The sequence below is a fragment of the Pseudophryne corroboree genome, chromosome 4 (genome assembly GCF_028390025.1).
Source record: "Pseudophryne corroboree isolate aPseCor3 chromosome 4, aPseCor3.hap2, whole genome shotgun sequence".
NCBI classification, from domain to species: domain Eukaryota; kingdom Metazoa; phylum Chordata; class Amphibia; order Anura; family Myobatrachidae; genus Pseudophryne; species Pseudophryne corroboree.
The window spans coordinates 227,955,375-227,980,217 of record NC_086447.1 but is presented as its reverse complement, the minus strand read 5'-3'; positions in this window follow the sequence as shown (position 1 = coordinate 227,980,217).

Genomic DNA, 24,843 nt, shown 5'->3' with positions numbered 1-24,843 from the left:
ATAGCACAGGGGTGCATGGGATAGCACTGGGGTGCATGGGATAGCACAGGGGTGCAGGGGGGATAGCACAGGGGTGCATGGGATAGCACAGGGGTGCAGGGGATAGCACAGGGGTGCAGGGGGCGCAGGGGATAGCACAGGGGTGCAGGGGATAGCACTGGGGTGCAGGGGATAGCACTGGGGTGCAGGGGATAGCACAGGGGTGCAGGGGATAGCACACGGGTGCAGGGGGATAGCACAGGGGTGCATGGGATAGCACAGGGGTGCAGGGGATAGCACAGGGGTGCAGGGGATAGCACTGGGTGCAGGGGATAGCACAGGGGTGCATGGGATAGCACAGGGGTGCAGGGGATAGCACAGGGGTGCAGGGGATAGCACTGGGGTGCAGGGGATAGCACAGGGGTGCAGGGGGTGCAGGGGATAGCACAGGGGTGCAGGGGATAGCACAGGGGTGCAGGGGATAGCACAGGGGTGCAGGGGGGATAGCACTGGGGTGCATGGGATAGCACAGGGGTGCAGGGGGGATAGCACAGGGGTGCATGGGATAGCACAGGGGTGCAGGGGATAGCACAGGGGTGCAGGGGATAGCACTGGGGTGCAGGGGATAGCACAGGGGTGCAGGGGGTGCAGGGGATAGCACAGGGGTGCAGGGGATAGCACTGGGGTGCAGGGGATAGCACAGGGGTGCAGGGGATAGCACTGGGGTGCAGGGGATAGCACAGGGGTGCAGGGGATAGCACACGGGTGCAGGGGGGATAGCACAGGGGTGCAGGGGATAGCACAGGGGTGCAGGGGATAGCACTGGGGTGCAGGGGATAGCATAGGGGCGCAGGGGGTGCAGGGGATAGCACTGGGGTGCAGGGGATAGCACAGGGGTGCAGGGGATAGCACTGGGGTGCAGGGGATAGCATAGGGGTGCAGGGGATAGCACAGGGGTGCAGGGGATAGCATAGGGGTGCAGGGGATAGCACAGGGGTGCAGGGGGGATAGCACACGGGTGCAGGGGGGATAGCACAGGGGTGCAGGGGATAGCACAAGGGTGCAGGGGATAGCATAGGGGTGCAGGGGATAGCACAGGGGTGCAGGGGATAGCACAGGGGTGTATGGGGATAGCACAGGGGTGCAGGGGATAGCACACGGGTGCAGGGGGGATAGCACACGGGTGCAGGGGGGATAGCACAGGGGTGCAGGGGATAGCATAGGGGTGCAGGGGATAGCATAGGGGTGCAGGGGATAGCACAGGGGTGCAGGGGATAGCACAGGGGTGCAGGGGATAGCACTGGGGTGCAGGGGATAGCACACGGGTGCAGGGGGGATAGCACAGGGGTGCATGGGATAGCACAGGGGTGCAGGGGATAGCACAGGGGTGCATGGAATAGCACAGGGGTGCAGGGGATAGCACAGGGGTGCAGGGGATAGCACTGGGGTGCAGGGGATAGCACAGGGGTGCAGGGGGTGCAGGGGATAGCACAGGGGTGCAGGGGATAGCACTGGGGTGCAGGGGATAGCACAGGGGTGCAGGGGATAGCACTGGGGTGCAGGGGATAGCACAGGAGTGCAGGGGATAGCACACGGGTGCAGCGGGGATAGCACAGGGGTGCATGGGATAGCACAGGGGTGCAGGGGATAGCACAGGGGTGCAGGGGGTGCAGGGGATAGCACAGGGGTGCAGGGGATAGCACTGGGGTGCAGGGGATAGCACAGGGGTGCAGGGGGTGCAGGGGATAGCACAGGGGTGCAGGGGATAGCACAGGGGTGCAGGGGATAGCACTGGGGTGCAGGGGATAGCACAGGGGTGCAGGGGATAGCACTGGGGTGCAGGGGATAGCACAGGAGTGCAGGGGATAGCACACGGGTGCAGGGGGGATAGCACAGGGGTGCATGGGATAGCACAGGGGTGCAGGGGATAGCACAGGGGTGCAGGGGGTGCAGGGGATAGCACAGGGGTGCAGGGGATAGCACTGGGGTGCAGGGGATAGCACAGGGGTGCAGGGGGGATAGCACAGGGGTGCATGGGATAGCACAGGGGTGCAGGGGATAGCACAGGGGTGCAGGGGATAGCACTGGGGTGCAGGTGATAGCACAGGGGTGCAGGGGGTGCAGGGGATAGCACAGGGGTGCGGCGGATAGCAGGGCTGTCTTTCCGTATGGGCTCAATGGGCTCTTGCCCAAGGGCCCCAGGAGTATAAGGGCCCTAGGCTGATAGCTGAGGGTCCCCTCTTTTCAGGGGTACCAGATTTTTTTAAATCGGCCATGGGGAACTGGAGATATCCGACCTCAAAGTAGTGGTCCCCATCCAAGCCTGTTAATTGCTCTTCCCAGCCAGATATCTCGGGTTCTGTCTGACTTAGAGTTGTTCTGAGGGTATAATCCAAAAGCTGCGACTCTCTCCTTTTGGTGGACACTGGAAGCTTGTCTCTACTATGCCCAGAACCAGAAATATCAGCCTTCAAGCAGCTGGTCCCTGCTTCAGCTCCACACGCCTAATGTGCAGTTTTAGGTTTTCATTGGTGAATTGCTCTGGCACCTGAACTCTGAGCCCTAATTCCCCAGAACCTTGTGAAAAGTGGGACTCTCTAGTTTTTTTATCCCGTTCAAAGCTAAGAAATATATTTTCAGGATATCTTGAGATATCTGCAGTCAAGCAAGCTGCCCTCCCACCAGAAAATTATAAATATTAAGCCCACTCCACTATCCACCCCTCACCTACGTATTAAACACCCTCTACCACCCTAAAAGTCATGTACCAGGGCTTCTTCATTCAGCCCAATGCCCCCTTCTACAGTTTAGCCCCATTTGTGCAGTAAAGGAGTAATTAGCAGAAATGACTGCTCCAGGTCCTACATGCTTAGCGGAAGATAGAACACCCCCTACCACCCGCGGGACTTCAAAGCTGCCACTGATAGCACCCTCCACCCCTACCACTGGAGGATGGGTAGGGGGCCCAGTGCATTGCTGTGCCCAGGGGCCTACACTGCTGTTAAGACAGCCCTGGGGGATAGCACAGGGGTGCAGGGGATAGCACTGGGGTGCAGGGGATAGCACTGGGGTGCAGGGGATAGCACAGGGGTGCAGGGGATAGCACTGGGGTGCAGGGGATAGCACAGGAGTGCAGGGGATAGCACACGGGTGCAGGGGGGATAGCACAGGGGTGCAGGGGATAGCACAGGGGTGCAGGGGATAGCACAGGGGTGCATGGGATAGCACTGGGGTGCATGGGATAGCACAGGGGTGCATGGGATAGCACAGGGGTGCAGGGGATAGCACAGGGGTGCAGGGGTTAGCACAGGGGTGCAGGGGGTGCAGGGGATAGCACAGGGGTGCAGGGGATAGCACAGGGGTGCAGGGGATAGCACTGGGGTGCAGGGGATAGCACAGGGGTGCAGGGGATAGCACTGGGGTGCAGGGGATAGCACACGGGTGCAGGGGGGATAGCACAGGGGTGCATGGGATAGCACAGGGGTGCAGGGGATAGCACTGGGGTGCAGGGGATAGCACAGGGGTGCATGGGATAGCACAGGGGTGCAGGGGATAGCACAGGGGTGCAGGGGATAGCACTGGGGTGCAGGGGATAGCACAGGGGTGCAGGGGGTGCAGGGGATAGCACAGGGGTGCAGGGGATAGCACAGGGGTGCAGGGGATAGCACTGGGGTGCAGGGGATAGCACAGGAGTGCAGGGGATAGCACACGGGTGCAGGGGGGATAGCACAGGGGTGCAGGAGATAGCACAGGGGTGCATGGGATAGCACTGGGGTGCATGGGATAGCACAGGGGTGCAGGGGGGATAGCACAGGGGTGCATGGGATAGCACAGGGGTGCAGGGGATAGCACAGGGGTGCAGGGGATAGCACAGGGGTGCATGGGATAGCACTGGGGTGCATGGGATAGCACAGGGGTGCAGGGGGGATAGCACAGGGGTGCATGGGATAGCACAGGGGTGCAGGGGATAGCACAGGGGTGCAGGGGGTGCAGGGGATAGCACAGGGGTGCAGGGGATAGCACTGGGGTGCAGGGGATAGCACTGGGGTGCAGGGGATAGCACAGGGGTGCAGGGGATAGCACACGGGTGCAGGGGGATAGCACAGGGGTGCATGGGATAGCACAGGGGTGCAGGGGATAGCACAGGGGTGCAGGGGATAGCACTGGGTGCAGGGGATAGCACAGGGGTGCATGGGATAGCACAGTGGTGCAGGGGATAGCACAGGGGTGCAGGGGATAGCACTGGGGTGCAGGGGATAGCACAGGGGTGCAGGGGGTGCAGGGGATAGCACAGGGGTGCAGGGGATAGCACAGGGGTGCAGGGGGGATAGCACTGGGGTGCATGGGATAGCACAGGGGTGCAGGGGGGATAGCACAGGGGTGCATGGGATAGCACAGGGGTGCAGGGGATAGCACAGGGGTGCAGGGGATAGCACTGGGGTGCAGGGGATAGCACAGGGGTGCAGGGGGTGCAGGGGATAGCACAGGGGTGCAGGGGATAGCACTGGGGTGCAGGGGATAGCACAGGGGTGCAGGGGATAGCACTGGGGTGCAGGGGATAGCACAGGGGTGCAGGGGATAGCACACGGGTGCAGGGGGGATAGCACAGGGGTGCAGGGGATAGCACAGGGGTGCAGGGGATAGCACTGGGGTGCAGGGGATAGCATAGGGGCGCAGGGGGTGCAGGGGATAGCACTGGGGTGCAGGGGATAGCACAGGGGTGCAGGGGATAGCACTGGGGTGCAGGGGATAGCATAGGGGTGCAGGGGATAGCACAGGGGTGCAGGGGATAGCATAGGGGTGCAGGGGATAGCACAGGGGTGCAGGGGGGATAGCACACGGGTGCAGGGGGGATAGCACAGGGGTGCAGGGGATAGCACAAGGGTGCAGGGGATAGCATAGGGGTGCAGGGGATAGCACAGGGGTGCAGGGGATAGCACAGGGGTGCATGGGGATAGCACAGGGGTGCAGGGGATAGCACACGGGTGCAGGGGGGATAGCACACGGGTGCAGGGGGGATAGCACAGGGGTGCAGGGGATAGCATAGGGGTGCAGGGGATAGCATAGGGGTGCAGGGGATAGCACAGGGGTGCAGGGGGGATAGCACATGGGTGCAGGGGGGATAGCACAGGGGTGCAGGGGATAGCACAGGGGTGCAGGGGATAGCATAGGGGTGCAGGGGATAGCATAGGGGTGCAGAGGATTGCACAGGGGTGCAGGGGATAGCATAGGGGTGCAGGGGATAGCACAGGGGTGCAGGGGGGATAGCACACGGGTGCAGGGGGGATAGCACAGGGGTGCAGGGGATAGCACTGGGGTGCAGGGGATAGCACAGGGGTGCAGGGGATAGCACAGGGGTGCAGGGGATAGCCCTGAGTTTCAGCCCAAGCCTGTGGTACACTGGAGAGGGGGGATCCCTTTTTGGGGGGTTCCTCACTTCTCCAGGTATCCCTGGCCTAACTAGTTCGGGGGTTAATGCGCTTTGGCCATGGTTACCTCATTAGGTGTGTTCCTTGGCTGTGGAATTACCCCCCTGCTAGTGGAGCCCAGTGCTGGATCTAAAAATACGGGGGACAGCTACTAACTTTTCCCTGTATTTTTAGAACCAGGGCCAGCTCCAAGATCCCAGGGCTGGCTCATTAAATGTGGGGGATCTCTACACATTTCTCCCCCCGTGTTCTTTGAACCGGGGCTGGTTTAAAGAGCCCAGGGGGTGGTTATTCTTGCAGGGGACCCCACAATTTTTTTCTGCTGTTTAACATTTTCTTTACTTTTACACACAGAGAAGCATGATCTGTGCAGGCTTCTGCAAACACGCGGCTCACAGGCAGGACTGTAGAATCTGCTGAACACTCACACGATTAAACATGATTGCATACACCATCAGAAAACCCGATTCTGTCAAACAATTCTAAATAACACAATAGGAGTTCTAGAATTTACTTGCTTCACTAGTATGGTTGCTGACTCTTAACTCTCAGGATCCATCCCAATGATTCTTTCGAAACTAAACAAGACAGATATATGGGCCCGAGTTTTGCAGTCATGCGGGATTCTGGATGAACGAATGCCTTGTAAGCAGGCACGGCGCTACCCACTCAGCAAAGGGATGCAAAGCAGGTAGGTGCCTGACTGGAGAGGCGCTCTCCCTGCTCTGCATCCCCGCTGCTGCACCTGGTCTCCCTGCTGCTGCTGCTGCTGCTGCTGTCGGCTGCTGTGCCTGTCACACCTTTTGACAGACAGCTTGATGCTTCCCCTTGCCCCCCTACAGTGTCCGTCAGTGTCCTGGGCTCTGGCCGAAAAGGGGGCGGAGCTACATGGGACCGGGCTGCAGAAACTGCTACAAATCCAGCCAGCCAGATGGTATGCTGAAGGAGCGTAAGTGAGAAAGTGTGTGTGTATCTGTGTGTATGTGTATGTGTGTGTGTGTGTGTGTGTGTGTGTGTGTGTGTGTGTGTGTATATCTATCTATCTATCTATCTGTATGTGCATCTACAGTATGTGTGTGTGTGTGTGTGTGTGTGTGTGTGTGTGTGTGTGTGTGTATATGTGTGTGTATCTATGTGTATGTGTGTGTGGAAGGCAGTGTATATGGCACTGTGGTGCAATGTGTATCTGGCACTGTAAAGGTACTGTGTATCTGACACTGTGGGGCACAGTGTATCTGGCACTGTGGAGCACTGTGGGGCACAGTGTATCTGGCACTGTGGAGCATATCTGGTACTGGGGGCATATGTGTATTTGGCACAGTGAGGGCATATCTTACGCTGTGGGGGAATATATGGCACTGCTGGGGGCATTTGTGTATCTGGCACTGTGGTGTATTTGTGTATCAGGCACTGTAGGAGTATACTGTATCTGGCACGGTGGGTGCATATGTGTATCTGGCACTATTGGGGTCATATGTGTATCTGGCACCCCTATGTGTATCACGCCTCCATTTTCATTGGCCATGCCCCATGTGGCATTTGGCCACACCCATTTTTTGGCACGCGCACCTTCGGCGAGCACACAGTACCACTATGACGTTTTTTCTACTTGCACCACTAGTGGGAGGGGGAGCATAATTTGTATAAATGGCACTTCTAAGGGCATTATATATAACTGGTGCTACTGCAGGGGCTATTATGTGTATAACTGGAGCTACTACAGGGGCTATTATGTGTATAACTGGTGCTACCACAGGGGCTTTTATGTGTATAATCGGTGCTACCACAGGGGCTATTATGTGTATAACCAGCACTACCACAGGGGCTATTATGTGTATAACCGGCGCTACTGCAGGGGCTATTATGTGTATAACCGATGCCACTACTGGGTAATTTGTATAAGATTATGCTACTGTATGGCGTAATTTTAAATGGGGGTACTATTGTGTGGCCACGCCCCTTCCTTGTGAGAGCACACCCATTTTTGCCGCACCCTGTCCCTTTGTAAAGTATGGGAGGATGCAAATTTATTGTTTGCAAGGGGGTGCCAAACACCCTAGCATCGGCCCAGCTTGTAAGTGTTTGCCCCTTTAAAAAAGTCCAAGTTCAGCCATTTAGGATAGATGTGGTGGTAGGAAATTCTTAATCAGCATGCAAAATGATTAGAATAGTGTGAAAAACAAATTAAGCTGACTTGACTGTACATTCCTTAAAACTTTATGGAATACTCATCCATAAATAATTTTCTTCCTTTTTTTTTTGTTGAAGGGATTCCCTCTCAGTTTTGTTCTGTTGTTGTGTAGCAATGTGTAGTAAATCACATCAAGGTTGTTTATACTGCAGTTACTCCTCTGTGGTTAATAGAAATGCATGGTGAGCTATCGCACCTGCTAAATTAGTGTGTTGGAGAATAACAGGTATGCAGATGTCAGTCTCTATTAAGTCATATTTTCATGTGACTGGTGATACAGTAAATGCTTTTGGACACTTTTGTGTGTAATCGACAATATCTTAAAAATGTAGCATTACTGGTCTGAAGGCTGGTGTCACAGAGGTGTATTTGAACACTAGGGGCCAAATGTAATAGAGTACAGTGGCGAAACTACTGCCCCCGCAGCCCTCGCGGTGGCTTGGAGGCTCAGGGCTGCAGGGGGCGCCGCCACTGATTTAGCGCAGATTGACATGCGGACAAGCTCCAGCGTCTATTCACTGGAGTCAGAGGGAGAGGGGGCATGCCAGCAGCTCACAGAGCGCTGGGCATGCCCCCTCAGTGACGAAAACGGGGTCGTGGCTCGTGATCGAGGGTCCTCCCGTTAAGCCACGCCCCCTTTTCTTAGGCCACTGCCCTTTTTTGGGAGCGAGCGCGGCTTTGCCGCGCGTGTGTCCCTCCTTGCAAGAAAGAAAAGTTGGGAGGTATGCAGCTGTTACAATGCTGTGTGTAACTGCACTAAGGTAATTATTATGTGACAGGGAAAAAAATATTTAGTGTAATAGTCATTTCAGGATGGGTAGCACATGTGCCTGCTTTACTACCAAAGTGAATACTAGCATATTATATGCGCCTGGTTTACGGCAGGGGTGCAGCTTCAGAGTGGTGGTAGTAGTAAATGCTAAAATGACAGTACAAAATTCATACACAATATAGTACACGTCTGGACAATGAGGCTTATTCAGATGTGGTTGTTCTTGCTCTCTCTGTTGCTATCTTTTGCCGTACGCATTGGGGATTATATGCTAATATGGGCAAAAGCTGACATGAGCACAGGGACACCACTTCTATAGCATAATTTCCGTCTGACGATGTCAAATTGCTGATATATCAGTACCATCATCACAAATCGGGTCATGTCAGATAGTCTTGAGTGCCTCTGAAGACATGCAGGCTGAGCTGCTCTCCCGGGATGCAGAAAGCTCTAAAGGAACAAGTATGATTGCAACTGCTAACTCATGCACGGCCAGAAAACGGTGCCTGAACGGCCCTGACACACCTGAGTTAGGCCGACCATTTCCCGAAACCACCCCCAAACGCTGTCTTCCTGTCACTCACTCTGCGACTAATTCAATCGCAATTCACTCGCTGCGTGTCACTGCGGCTCAGACGCATGTGCAGTAAGAAAACATCAACCAATGTGCATACAATAGCAGCTTTGTGACTGCACCTGAATGAGCCGCAGTGTCTTTATTGACTAATAAAGTGGCATCGGCGTTTCCATAATGGGTGCAGTTTGTGCGGTGCACACGGCCCCTGGAACCAGGGGGGTCCACACCGCACACATTGCACCCATAGAATATACTCACTTCTCCAGAGTTCCACGACGGAGGCCCTGCTGTGCGGGTACCGATTACTCGTAAAATGGCCGCGGTGGCATTTGGGCCATATTAAGGCATGCTGCTATGGAGGATGCATGTCAAAAATACACTGGTGGTATGTGGGGCACACAGGAGGGCATGTGGGGAACACGCTGTTGAAGAGCACGGAATGCATATGCTGAGGGTAATTGGTGCACATGATGGGGGGGGGGTGAAATGCCGCTGTGGAGGGGTCATGCCATGGAGACGCTAAGGGAATGTAGGGCACACAGGGGGTCATGTGTTGGAGATGCTGATGGTATTTTGTGCACATAGGGGGTCATGTGGGGAGTTCAATGCTGTTGAAGGGGGACTCTTGTTTTTCTTTAGCAGGGAAATAAACGTTATGGTAAGAACTTACCGTTGATAACGTGATTTCTCTTATGTCCACAGGTATCCACAGGATAACATTGGGATATTGTCGAGCGACAGCGAAAATGGCACCAACACGGTCACGAGCTTTCTGGCCTCCCAGGATGCATTGGGGCCTCCACTATATAGTCCCGCCCACTGACTCAGTCAGATCAGTTCTTTCCACAGCGATTATAGGCAGGAACATTAGGTAGAGACCTGTACAGGCAATAAGAACACACATACACACCCTTCCATACAAGAAGGAAGAGGTTTTTAGTGTTTGTCTAGATTAGGGGTGGGCAACAGGCGGCCCGCGGGCCGGATGCGGCCCGCGGACCGATCCTGCCTGGCCCGCTGTGCCCCACCAGAGTGCAATGACAAGAGGCCCGACAGGCCGCTTGTCATTGCACTGCTCTCAGACGCGGCGCCGCTGAGGAAATCCCGGTCACGTCACAGGGTCAGCTGACCGGGATTTCCTCTATCATGCGCTGGGCGTCACGGGGGGCGGCGCTGGGCATCACGGGGGGCGGCGCTGGGCGTCACGGGGGGCGGCGCTGGGCGGGCACTGCAGTGGGGACTCGGAGCAGAAGCGGCCAGTGGGGAGCACTGCGGAGGCCAGTGGGGAGAAGAAGCGGCAGCCAGCGGGGAGAAGAAGCGGCGGCCAGCGGGGAGAAGAAGTGGCGGCCAGTGAGGAGAAGTGGCGGCGGCAGCAGCAGCAGCAGCGCGGATCATCAGACAGCGGGGATCGTCTGCCACTGACAAATAGGTAAACCCCCTGTCCTGGATAAAGCTAAAGCTGCCATATAAGTTCAGGGGAGGGGAGTTAAAAACGGTAATATGGGTTTAGGGGAGGGGGAGGGGGGGGGTAAGGACTGCTATATAGGTTTAGGGGAGGGTGGGGAAAGGGGGGTAGGGACTGTCTGCCGTAATGTGTAAAAACGGGGGCCCTGTCTGCCGTAATGTATAAAAACGGGGGCGCTGTCTGCCGTAATTATAAAAACGGGGGCCCTGTCTGCCGTAATGTGTAAAAACGGGAGCACTGTCTGCCGTAATGTATAAAAACGGGGGCGATGTCAGCAGTAATGTGTAAAAAGTAGAGATGAGCGCCTGAAATTTTTCGGGTTTTGTGTTTTGGTTTTGGGTTCGGTTCCGCGGCCGTGTTTTGGGTTCGAACGCGTTTTGGCAAAACCTCACCGAATTTTTTTTGTCGGATTCGGGTGTGTTTTGGATTCGGGTGTTTTTTTCAAAAAACACTAAAAAACAGCTTAAATCATAGAATTTGGGGGTCATTTTGATCCCAAAGTATTATTAACCTCAAAAACCATAATTTACACTCATTTTCAGTCTATTCTGAATACCTCACAATATTATTTTTAGTCCTAAAATTTGCACCGAGGTCGCTGTGTGAGTAAGATAAGCGACCCTAGTGGCCGACACAAACACCGGGCCCATCTAGGAGTGGCACTGCAGTGTCACGCAGGATGTCCCTTCCAAAAAACCCTCCCCAAACAGCACATGACGCAAAGAAAAAAAGAGGCGCAATGAGGTAGCTGTGTGAGTAAGATTAGCGACCCTAGTGGCCGACACAAACACCGGGCCCATCTAGGAGTGGCACTGCAGTGTCACGCAGGATGGCCCTTCCAAAAAACCCTCCCCAAACAGCACATGACGCAAAGAAAAAAAGAGGCGCAATGAGGTAGCTGTGTGAGTAAGATTAGCGACCCTAGTGGCCGACACAAACACCGGGCCCATCTAGGAGTGGCACTGCAGTGTCACGCAGGATGTCCCTTCCAAAAAACCCTCCCCAAACAGCACATGACGCAAAGAAAAAAAGAGGCGCAATGAGGTAGCTGTGTGAGTAAGATTAGCGACCCTAGTGGCCGACACAAACACCGGGCCCATCTAGGAGTGGCACTGCAGTGTCACGCAGGATGTCCCTTCCAAAAAACCCTCCCCAAACAGCACATGACGCAAAGAAAAAAAGAGGCGCAATGAGGTAGCTGACTGTGTGAGTAAGATTAGCGACCCTAGTGGCCGACACAAACACCGGGCCCATCTAGGAGTGGCACTGCAGTGTCACGCAGGATGTCCCTTCCAAAAAACCCTCCCCAATCAGCACATGATGCAAAGAAAAAGAAAAGAAAAAAGAGGTGCAAGATGGAATTGTCCTTGGGCCCTCCCACCCACCCTTATGTTGTATAAACAAAACAGGACATGCACACTTTAACCAACCCATCATTTCAGTGACAGGGTCTGCCACACGACTGTGACTGATATGACGGGTTGGTTTGGACCCCCCCCAAAAAAGAAGCAATTAATCTCTCCTTGCACAAACTGGCTCTACAGAGGCAAGATGTCCACCTCATCTTCACCCTCCGATATATCACCGTGTACATCCCCCTCCTCACAGATTATCAATTCGTCCCCACTGGAATCCACCATCTCAGCTCCCTGTGTACTTTGTGGAGGCAATTGCTGCTGGTCAATGTCTCCGCGGAGGAATTGATTATAATTCATTTTAATGAACATCATCTTCTCCACATTTTCTGGATGTAACCTCGTACGCCGATTGCTGACAAGGTGAGCGGCGGCACTAAACACTCTTTCGGAGTACACACTTGTGGGAGGGCAACTTAGGTAGAATAAAGCCAGTTTGTGCAAGGGCCTCCAAATTGCCTCTTTTTCCTGCCAGTATAAGTACGGACTGTGTGACGTGCCTACTTGGATGCGGTCACTCATATAATCCTCCACCATTCTATCAATGTTGAGAGAATCATATGCAGTGACAGTAGACGACATGTCCGTAATCGTTGTCAGGTCCTTCAGTCCGGACCAGATGTCAGCATCAGCAGTCGCTCCAGACTGCCCTGCATCACCGCCAGCGGGTGGGCTCGGAATTCTGAGCCTTTTCCTCGCACCCCCAGTTGCGGGAGAATGTGAAGGAGGAGATGTTGACAGGTCGCGTTCCGCTTGACTTGACAATTTTGTCACCAGCAGGTCTTTCAACCCCAGCAGACCTGTGTCTGCCGGAAAGAGAGATCCAAGGTAGGCTTTAAATCTAGGATCGAGCACGGTGGCCAAAATGTAGTGCTCTGATTTCAACAGATTGACCACCCGTGAATCCTTGTTAAGCGAATTAAGGGCTGCATCCACAAGTCCCACATGCCTAGCGGAATCGCTCCCTTTTAGCTCCTTCTTCAATGCCTCCAGCTTCTTCTGCAAAAGCCTGATGAGGGGAATGACCTGACTCAGGCTGGCAGTGTCTGAACTGACTTCACGTGTGGCAAGTTCAAAGGGCATCAGAACCTTGCACAACGTTGAAATCATTCTCCACTGCACTTGAGACAGGTGCATTCCACCTACTATATCGTGCTCAATTGTATAGGCTTGAATGGCCTTTTGCTGCTCCTCCAACCTCTGAAGCATATAGAGGGTTGAATTCCACCTCGTTACCACTTCTTGCTTCAGATGATGGCAGGGCAGGTTCAGTAGTTTTTGGTGGTGCTCCAGTCTTCTGTACGTGGTGCCTGTACGCCGAAAGTGTCCCGCAATTTTTCTGGCCACCGACAGCATCTCTTGCACGCCCCTGTCGTTTTTTAAAAAATTCTGCACCACCAAATTCAAGGTATGTGCAAAACATGGGACGTGCTGGAATTTGCCCATATTTAATGCACACACAATATTGCTGGCGTTGTCCGATGCCACAAATCCACAGGAGAGTCCAATTGGGGTAAGCCATTCCGCGATGATCTTCCTCAGTTGCCGTAAGAGGTTTTCAGCTGTGTGCGTATTCTGGAAAGCGGTGATACAAAGCGTAGCCTGCCTAGGAAAGAGTTGGCGTTTGCGAGATGCTGCTACTGGTGCCGCCGCTGCTGTTCTTGCGGCGGGAGTCCATACATCTACCCAGTGGGCTGTCACAGTCATATAGTCCTGACCCTGCCCTGCTCCACTTGTCCACATGTCCGTGGTTAAGTGGACATTGGGTACAACTGCATTTTTTAGGACACTGGTGAGTCTTTTTCTGACGTCCGTGTACATTCTCGGTATCGCCTGCCTAGAGAAGTGGAACCTAGATGGTATTTGGTAACGGGGGCACACTGCCTCAATAAATTGTCTAGTTCCCTGTGAACTAACGGCGGATACCGGACGCACGTCTAACACCAACATAGTTGTCAAGGACTCAGTTATCCGCTTTGCAGTAGGATGACTGCTGTGATATTTCATCTTCCTCGCAAAGGACTGTTGAACAGTCAATTGCTTACTGGAAGTAGTACAAGTGGGCTTACGACTTCCCCTCTGGGATGACCATCGACTCCCAGCGGCAACAACAGCAGCGCCAGCAGCAGTAGGCGTTACACGCAAGGATGCATCGGAGGAATCCCAGGCAGGAGAGGACTCGTCAGAATTGCCAGTGACATGGCCTGCAGGACTATTGGCATTCCTGGGGAAGGAGGAAATTGACACTGAGGGAGTTGGTGGGGTGGTTTGCGTGAGCTTGGTTACAAGAGGAAGGGATTTACTGGTCAGTGGACTGCTTCCGCTGTCACCCAAAGTTTTTGAACTTGTCACTGACTTATTATGAATGCGCTGCAGGTGACGTATAAGGGAGGATGTTCCGAGGTGGTTAACGTCCTTACCCCTACTTATTACAGCTTGACAAAGGGAACACACGGCTTGACACCTGTTGTCCGCATTTCTGGTGAAATACCTCCACACCGAAGAGCTGATTTTTTTGGTATTTTCACCTGGCATGTCAACGGCCATATTCCTCCCACGGACAACAGGTGTCTCCCCGGGTGCCTGACTTAAACAAACCACCTCACCATCAGAATCCTCCTGGTCAATTTCCTCCCCAGCGCCAGCAACACCCATATCCTCCTCATCCTGGTGTACTTCAACACTGACATCTTCAATCTGACTATCAGGAACTGGACTGCGGGTGCTCCTTCCAGCACTTGCAGGGGGCGTGCAAATGGTGGAAGGTGCATGCTCTTCACGTCCAGTGTTGGGAAGGTCAGGCATCGCAACCGACACAATTGGACTCTCCTTGTGGATTTGGGATTTCGAAGAATGCACAGTTCTTTGCTGTGCTGCTTTTGCCAGCTTGAGTCTTTTCATTTTTCTAGCGAGAGGCTGAGTGCTTCCATCCTCATGTGAAGCTGAACCACTAGCCATGAACATAGGCCAGGGCCTCAGCCGTTCCTTGCCACTCCGTGTGGTAAATGGCATATTGGCAAGTTTACGCTTCTCCTCCGACAATTTTATTTTAGGTTTTGGAGTCCTTTTTTTACTGATATTTGGTGTTTTGGATTTGACATGCTCTGTACTATGACATTGGGCATCGGCCTTGGCAGACGACGTTGCTGGCATTTCATCGTCTCGGCCATGACTAGTGGCAGCAGCTTCAGCACGAGGTGGAAGTGGATCTTGATCTTTCCCTAATTTTGGAACCTCAACATTTTTGTTCTCCATATTTTAATAGGCACAACTAAAAGGCACCTCAGGTAAACAGTGGAGATGGATGGATTGGATACTAGTATACAATTATGGATGGGCTGCCGAGTGCCGACACAGAGGTAGCCACAGCCGTGAACTACCGCACTGTACTGTGTCTGCTGCTAATATATAGACTGGTTGATAAAGAGATAGTATACTCGTAACTAGTATGTATGTATAAAGAAAGAAAAAAAAACCACGGTTAGGTGGTATATACAATTATGGACGGGCTGCCGAGTGCCGACACAGAGGTAGCCACAGCCGTGAACTACCGCACTGTACTGTGTCTGCTGCTAATATATAGACTGGTTGATAAAGAGATAGTATACTCGTAACTAGTATGTATGTATAAAGAAAGAAAAAAAAACCACGGTTAGGTGGTATATACAATTATGGACGGGCTGCCGAGTGCCGACACAGAGGTAGCCACAGCCGTGAACTACCGCACTGTACTGTGTCTGCTGCTAATATATAGACTGGTTGATAAAGAGATAGTATACTCGTAACTAGTATGTATGTATAAAGAAAGAAAAAAAAACCACGGTTAGGTGGTATATACAATTATGGACGGGCTGCCGAGTGCCGACACAGAGGTAGCCACAGCCGTGAACTACCGCACTGTACTGTGTCTGCTGCTAAGATAGACTGGTTGATAAAGAGATAGTATACTCGTAACTAGTATGTATGTATAAAGAAAGAAAGAAAAACCACGGTTAGGTGGTATATACAATTATGGACGGGCTGCCGAGTGCCGACACAGAGGTAGCCACAGCCGTGAACTACCGCACTGTACTGTGTCTGCTGCTAATATATAGACTGGTTGATAAAGAGATAGTATACTCGTAACTAGTATGTATGTATAAAGAAAGAAAAAAAAACCACGGTTAGGTGGTATATACAATTATGGACGGGCTGCCGAGTGCCGACACAGAGGTAGCCACAGCCGTGAACTACCGCACTGTACTGTGTCTGCTGCTAATATAGACTGGTTGATAAAGAGATAGTATACTCGTAACTAGTATGTATGTATAAAGAAAGAAAAAAAAACCACGGTTAGGTGGTATATACAATTATGGACGGGCTGCCGAGTGCCGACACAGAGGTAGCCACAGCCGTGAACTACCGCACTGTACTGTGTCTGCTGCTAATATATAGACTGGTTGATAAAGAGATAGTATACTCGTAACTAGTATGTATGTATAAAGAAAGAAAAAAAAACCACGGTTAGGTGGTATATACAATTATGGACGGGCTGCCGAGTGCCGACACAGAGGTAGCCACAGCCGTGAACTACCGCACTGTACTGTGTCTGCTGCTAATATATAGACTGGTTGATAAAGAGATAGTATACTCGTAACTAGTATGTATGTATAAAGAAAGAAAAAAAAACCACGGTTAGGTGGTATATACAATTATGGACGGGCTGCCGAGTGCCGACACAGAGGTAGCCACAGCCGTGAACTACCGCACTGTACTGTGTCTGCTGCTAATATATAGACTGGTTGATAAAGAGATAGTATACTCGTAACTAGTATGTATGTATAAAGAAAGAAAAAAAAAACACGGTTAGGTGGTATATACAATTATGGACGGGCTGCCGAGTGCCGACACAGAGGTAGCCACAGCCGTGAACTACCGCACTGTACTGTGTCTGCTGCTAATATAGACTGGTTGATAAAGAGATAGTATACTCGTAACTAGTATGTATGTATAAAGAAAGAAAAAAAAACCACGGTTAGGTGGTATATACAATTATGGACGGGCTGCCGAGTGCCGACACAGAGGTAGCCACAGCCGTGAACTACCGCACTGTACTGTGTCTGCTGCTAATATATAGACTGGTTGATAAAGAGATAGTATACTCGTAACTAGTATGTATGTATAAAGAAAGAAAAAAAAACCACGGTTAGGTGGTATATACAATTATGGACGGGCTGCCGAGTGCCGACACAGAGGTAGCCACAGCCGTGAACTACCGCACTGTACTGTGTCTGCTGCTAATATATAGACTGGTTGATAAAGAGATAGTATACTCGTAACTAGTATGTATGTATAAAGAAAGAAAAAAAAACCACGGTTAGGTGGTATATACAATTATGGACGGGCTGCCGAGTGCCGACACAGAGGTAGCCACAGCCGTGAACTACCGCACTGTACTGTGTCTGCTGCTAATATAGACTGGTTGATAAAGAGATAGTATACTACTAATATTATATATACTGGTGGTCAGGTCACTGGTCACTAGTCACACTGGCAGTGGCACTCCTGCAGCAAAAGTGTGCACTGTTTAATTTTAATATAATATTATGTACTCCTGGCTCCTGCTATAACCTATAACTGGCACTGCAGTAGTGCTCCCCAGTCTCCCCCACAATTATAAGCTGTGTGAGCTGAGCAGTCAGACAGATATATAATATATATAGATGATGCAGCACACTGGCCTGAGCCTGAGCAGTGCACACAGATATGGTATGTGACTGACTGAGTCACTGTTGTGTATCGCTTTTTTCAGGCAGAGAACGGATATATTAAATAAACTGCACTGTGTGTCTGGTGGTCACTCACTATATAATATATTATGTACTCCTGGCTCCTGCTATAACCTATAACTGGCACTGCAGTAGTGCTCCCCAGTCTCCCCCACAATTATAAGCTGTGTGAGCTGAGCAGTCAGACAGATATATATAATATTATATATAGATAATAGATGATGCAGCACACTGGCCTGAGCCTGAGCAGTGCACACAGATATGGTATGTGACTGAGTCACTGTGTGCTGTGTATCGCTTTTTTCAGGCAGAGAACGGATTATAAATAAAAATGGTGGTCACTGGTCACTATCAGCAAAACTCTGCACTGTACTGAGTACTCCTAATGCTCCCCAAAATTAGTAAATCAAGTGTCTCTCTAATCTATTCTAAACGGAGAGGACGCCAGCCACGTCCTCTCCCTATCAATCTCAATGCACGTGTGAAAATGGCGGCGACGCGCGGCTCCTTATATAGAATCCGAGTCTCGCGATAGAATCCGAGCCTCGCGAGAATCCGACAGCGTCATGATGACGTTCGGGCGCGCTCGGGTTAACCGAGCAAGGCGGGAAGATCCGAGTCGCTCGGACCCGTGAAAAAAAACATGAAGTTCTGGCGGGTTCGGATTCAGAGAAACCGAACCCGCTCATCTCTAGTAAAAAGGGGATGCTGTCTGCCGTAATGTGTAAAAACGGGGGCGCTTGCTGCCGTAATGTGTAAAAACGGGGGTGCTGTCTGCCGTAATGTGTAAAAACGGGGGCACTGTCTGCCGTAATGTATAAAAACGGGGACGCTGTTTGCCGTAATGTATAAAAGCGGGGGCGCTGTCTGCCGTAATGTATAAAAACGGGGGCGCTGTCTGCCATAATGTATAAAAACGGGGGCGCTGTCTGCCGTAATTATAAAAATGGGGGTGCTGTCTGTCGTAATCTGTAAAAAGGGGACGCTGTCTGTCGTAATGTGTAAAAAGGGGGACGCTGTCTGCCATAATGTGTAAAAAGGGCACGCTGTCTGCCGTAATGTGTAAAAAGGGATCTCTTTTTGAGTATTTTGTGTGTGGCCCTCGAATATTCGCTGGAAGTGTTAAGCGGCCCCCCAGCTGAAATAATTGCCCACCCCTGGTCTAGATCCTCAAATCAGATGCGTCCGGGTGGGATCCCTGTGGATACCTGTGGACATAAGAGAAATCACGTTATCAACGGTAAGTTCTTACCATAACGTTTATTTCTCTGGCTGGGTCCACAGGATTATCCACAGGATAACATTGGGATTCCCAAAGCCATTTTAGTGGTGGGGACGCTCCTGATTGCACAGGAGGACCTTTCGCCCGAAGTCTGCGTCATGAGAGGCAAAAGTATCCAAGGCATAATGTCTGATGAATGTGTTTATGGAAGACCATGTGGCTGCCTTACATATCTGTTCTGCTGATGCACCCTGTTGTGCTGCCCAAGAAGGACCTACCTTACGTGTAGAGTGTGCAGAGACATTAGCCGGAATAGGGAGATCTGCATGAGAATAAGCTTCAGATATTACCACTCGGAGCCATCTCGCCAGCGTCTGTTTACTAGCAGGCCAACCTCTCCTATGGAATCCTTAGAGGATGAAGAGGGAATCTGTTTTCCTGATGGCACTAGTACGATCTATATAGATTTTTAAAGACCGGACCACGTCCAGTGACGCTTCTCCCGCAGATAGTCCCGATACCTGAAAAGCTGGGACTACAATCTCTTCATTCAGGTGAAACTTTGACATCACCTTTGGAAGATAACTAGATCTCGTTCTGAGAACTGCTCTGTCTGGAAAAAAACTTAGGAAAGGAGACTTACATGATAATGCTCCTAAATCTGACACTCTTCTGACTGACGCCATTGCCAGTAAAAAAAGAACTTTAATCGTTAACCACTTAAGATCCGCTCTCTCAAGTGGTTCAAACAAAGGACCCTGGAGAAATTTAGGAACTAAATTCAAATCCCAGGGAGCTGCAGGAGGAACAAATGGAGGTTGAATATGTACTACTCCTTGGAAAAACGTACGTACATCCTGTAGGTCAGTAATCTTCTGCTGAAACCATACAGTCAACGCTGAGACTTGCACCCTCAAGGAAGCAACCTTCAACCCCTTATCCAATCCTGCCTGCAGAAAATCCAAAATCCTAGCTACTTTAAAGGCTCTTGGATTGTAATTTTTTCCAGAACACCAATGAATATAGGCTTGCCATATTCTATGATATACACGGGCCGAAGAAGGCTTTCTTGCTCTAAGCATGGTTTGGATTACTTGCTTTGAAAATCCTTTAGCCTCTAAGATAGAGGTTTCAACAGCCACGCCGTCAAAGACAGGCGATCCAAATGACTGTGACAACAAGGACCCTGCATTAACAGATCTGGACGTTGAGGGAGCAGTATCGGTGCTTCCACGGACATTCTCCACAGATCTGTGTACCAATGCCTTCTTGGCCAAGCTGGAGCTATTAGAATGATTGCTCCTTTTGCCTGTTTTATCTTTCTCACTACTCTGGGTAACAGAGATATTGGAGGGAACAGATATGCCAGCTGAAACCTCCATTCTACTGACAGTGCGTCTACCAGGACTGCTCCTGGGTCCCTTGTTCTTGATCCGTACCTCGGAACTTTGTTGTTTAGACGAGACGCCATAAGGTCTATCTCCGGTAGACCCCATCTGTTCACCAGTGTCTGAAACACTTCTGGGTGTAGTGCCCATTCGGTTTCCTGAATGGTGTGCCGACTGAGAAAATCCGCTTCCCAATTTAGTACACCCGGGACAAATACTGCTGACAATGCTGGGAGATGGAGTTCTGCCCACTTTAGAATGGGAGTTACTTCCTCCATCAGACTCTTGCTGTGAGTCCCTCCTTGATGATTTAGGTATGCTACTGCCGTCGCATTGTCTGAGCGGATCTGGACTGGTCTTCCTTGTAGATTGTCCTTTGCCTGAACTAGGGCCAAGTAAATGGCTCTTATTTCTAACAGATTTATCGGCAGGCGACTTTCCCTTGCGGTCCATTTTCCCTGGAACCATAGGCTTCCGAGTACCGCCCCCCAACCTTGCAGGCTGGCATCTGTCGTCAGGACTTGCCACTCTTTTATCCAAAAGGGTCTCCCCTTGTTTAAATGGTCTGTCTGTAGCCACCATGCTAGAGACCTTTTTACATTTACTGGAATCTTTATCATCTGCTTCTTTATTGTTTGATGATTTCCATTCCATTTTGTCAAAATGAGATGCTGCAATGGTCTGGAGTGGAATTGCGCATATTCCACCATGTCGAACGTTGATACCATCAGACCCAACAGTCGCATTGCTGCATGGACTGACATTGTCTGGGCTTGCAACGCTTCCTGAGCCATGACCTGCACCTTGACTATTTTCTTCTCTGGTAAGAGAACTCTCTGTAGGTCTGAATCCAATATGGCTCCCAAATGAACCATCCGCTGTGATGGATTCAGGGACGACTTCTCCCAATTTATGAGCCACCCGTGTCTCTGTAAACAAACTATCGTCTGTTGGAGATGGCTCAACCGTAAATCTTGCGACTGTGCTAAGATTAATAGGTCGTCTAGGTATGGGAATATCCTTATCCCTTGTTTGCGCAGACAAGCTGCCATAACCACCATGATCTTGGTAAACACCCTGGGTGCTGTAGCTAGCCCGAAGGGCAGAGCTTGGAACTGGAAGTGTTCCTTGAGGATGGCAAACCTGAGGTAACACTGATGTGATAGTGCTATAGGCACATGTAGGTAAGCATCCCGCACATCCATAGATACCATATAGTCTCCCGGTTCCATAGCCAACATTATGGAGCGTAACGTCTCCATGTGGAACTTCGGGATCCATATGTAATTGTTCAACATCTTCAGATTTAGAATTGGTCGATATGACCCATTTGGTTTCTGGATTAGAAACAGATTGGAGTGATACCCCTGTCCCTTTTGTGATGGAGGTACTGGGACAATCACACCTGACTGCAGTAATTTTTGGACTGCTTCTTGGAGGGCATTGGCCTTCGACTCTATACGAGACGGGCTGGTGCAAAAAAATCTTTGAGGAGGCTGCCTCCTGAATGGGAACCCATACCCCTGAGATACTACCTTCTGCACCCAGGCATCTGTTGTTGACTGTTGCCATGTGTGTGCAAATTGCAGGAGTCGGCCCCCAACCCTGGAATCCTCCAGGCGGAGGCCCGTCTCTTCAGGCTGAGGGCTTTTGTTCAGGTTTGGAAGCTGGCTTTTTGCTAGCCCACTGCTTCCTACCCCTGGATTTAAACTGGGGTTGTTTAGGCTCCTCTTTACCTTTCGCTTTGCTTTGCCAGCGAAATGAGCGAAATTTTAAACCCTTGGACTTAGGGTTGAGGTAGCCGGAAATCTGACCTTCTTCGATTCAGCCTCTGACTCTAGGATATCCGATAAAGGTTTTCCAAATAATATATTACCCACGAAAGGCAATGCTTCCAATTCCTTCTTGGACTCCGCATCTGCCTTCCAGGTCCGTAGCCAGACTGCTCTGCGAGCGACTACTGCCAGGGCTGAAGCTTTAGAAGCAACAGTGCCTACATCAATGGCTGCTTCTTCTAAATACTGGGCAGATTGTCTTAAACGGCAAAGACGATCCTCTTGCTCCCTAGTAGGAGAGGGGATGTCATTCTCTAGTTCCTCTATCCATTCGCCCATTGCCTTTGCTACCCAGGCCGAAGCCATAGCAGGTCTTACCACTGCACCCACAAGAGAAAAAATATTTTTCAATAGGCTCTCTACCCTCCTGTCTGTGACATCATTCAAAGAGGTAGATGACAGTGGCAAAGCAGATTTGTGCACTAGTCGCAGAACATGTGCATCTACTTTTGGAGGAACTTCTCTCTTCGAACAATCTCCAGCAGGAAATGGATAATAAGAATCCCATCTCCTAGGAATCTTATACTTTTTACCGGGCGCTGCCCAAGACTCATCCATCATTTCCGTCAACTCCTCTGACGCTGGAAATTCAGCTTTCACTGACTTTGTTCGTTTGAATACAGGTGCTTTTGCTTTTAACGCTGTCTTGGCTGGTTCTTCCAGAGAAAGCACAGCCTTTACTGCATTAATGAGTTCAGCTACATCATCTGAACTAAAGCTCTGCGACTGATCATCATACGGAGTTGAATCTATTGTTTCCGCATCATCATCCGATGTATCCTCTTGTGTAGTCTGCCATACAGACGTATCTGTCTTAGTCTTACCTACCCCTTGGTTGCTTGTAGAGGCTACTGGAACCAAACCATAGGAAGGGAGCTGCATGTATGGGTTCATAGTGTAACCTAACCCTTGAGGTGGTGCTACTGGAGCTAACCTGTCCGCTATTGAAGACAGAGTCTTTGCGAACATATTCCATGGTGGCTCTACTGGAGGTTGAACTAACTCCTGTTTTTTACTTCGCTGAAAAGCGAAACAGTTTGCACACAAACCCTCATAAGTGACCAATTGAATCATATCAATTACCCCTGACTTACAAGATAAGCATGTTAGGGCTGTAGGAGTGCTTGACAAATTCTCCTCATCACTTTTGCCGCTCACAGACATTTTTTCTGATATTGACTACACAATTTTGTGACTGAACCACACCCTATAATCAGTATATAGAGGTGAAATCAATCTGACCACAGTGCACCTGATTTAAGGGTCAGAACAGGACTGACATTACACAGAAAAGTCAGCACACATACTAGCAGTCAGTCACATGTTAAAGCATTAGACATTGTCATATGAGAATACAACCTCCATAATAACTTATACATAAGTAGGAAAATTGTACTTCTGTTTAACTGGTTCTTTTTCAACATAACATGCAGAAAACACAGTAATATACAGGTCTCATATGCAATAGGTACTAAAAATTAACAGTGCACACTAAGAAGTAGAAGGAATTTTTAGTACTGTATACCCTGCCTCCGTAGAGCGGGATACAGGGAGACTCACCACACTTCCATATCCAAGCAAAGACGCTCGAAAGACGCTGAGTGGATTCAGACGCTACTGGTGTACACTGCCGCTCTTGGTAACTGATAACGGACACGGACGCTCACCAACGGACACGGACGCTGAGCGACTCCACGTGCATGCAGACACTAAAGGCCTGCGACTCGGTCTGGGCGGGTTTATATCCAGTGTACACAACCGCAGCGTCTAAGCTGCGACCGAGTATCCTCGTGGTAGCGTCTGAGCCGGAAGTGAGGTCATTCAGTTCATGAAACGAGAGACCCGCGGGAACTGGCCATGAACTCGGAGGAGGGACGGCCAGGAGAGCGTCTGAAACCCCCTGTTGACTTAAACTCCCAGGATCGCGGCCTCACCTAGTCCTGGCGCCTATGATCCCCGGAGCGTAGCGCTGTCACACTCGAGATGTTCGGCGCATCAACACGCTGTTTGTAGTCTCCACCAAATCAGCGTAGCTGTGTCCTGACCCCTCTAGTAAGAGGAAGTCCATATACTCACTGTCTCCCCATGCTCCGGCCACAGCCTGGTAACGTCTGCTGGACCTGCTAGAACATCCGACACAGACGCCCGTCGAGACAGCACTGTACCGCGAAGGTAAGCGTTGTTGCGACCCGGTGGGGAGTTGTTGGAGCGACTCTTTCTAATACACGTTTAAGACGCTGTTAAGAGAAGTCGCTCAAACCAAAACAGTAAGTCTATAAAAATAAAGTAATGAAAACTTGAGGCTGCTTTCACAGCAGCCCTGTGACCATGCGGCTTCCTGCCGCACCAAGCAAAAAACTGATCTGACTGAGTCAGTGGGCGGGACTATATAGTGGAGGCCCCAATGCATCCTGGGAGGCCAGAAAGCTCGTGACCGTGTTGGTGCCATTTTCGCTGTCGCTCGACAATATCCCAATGTTATCCTGTGGATAATCCTGTGGACCCAGCCAGAGAAAGCACATTTCTGCTCCTGGGCCCGTCACTTGCGACACTAGTTCTGCCACAGATTACCAGCCTTATGCAGAGTGCATTGGCAGATTGAATAAGGAAAATGCAGGTTACAGTATATCAGTATTTTCACGAAAGTTGTCTAACTAGACAAGACTGTGCTTGAACAGCTGTGTGCATGCATGCCTGTGCAATAATGTGCCAGCCTTTGTTCCTGCCCTTGTGAAAAGAGCATGGGATTATCATTGTGAAAGACTATTTTGGTGTGATAGATGCATACTCTGCATAAAGGCT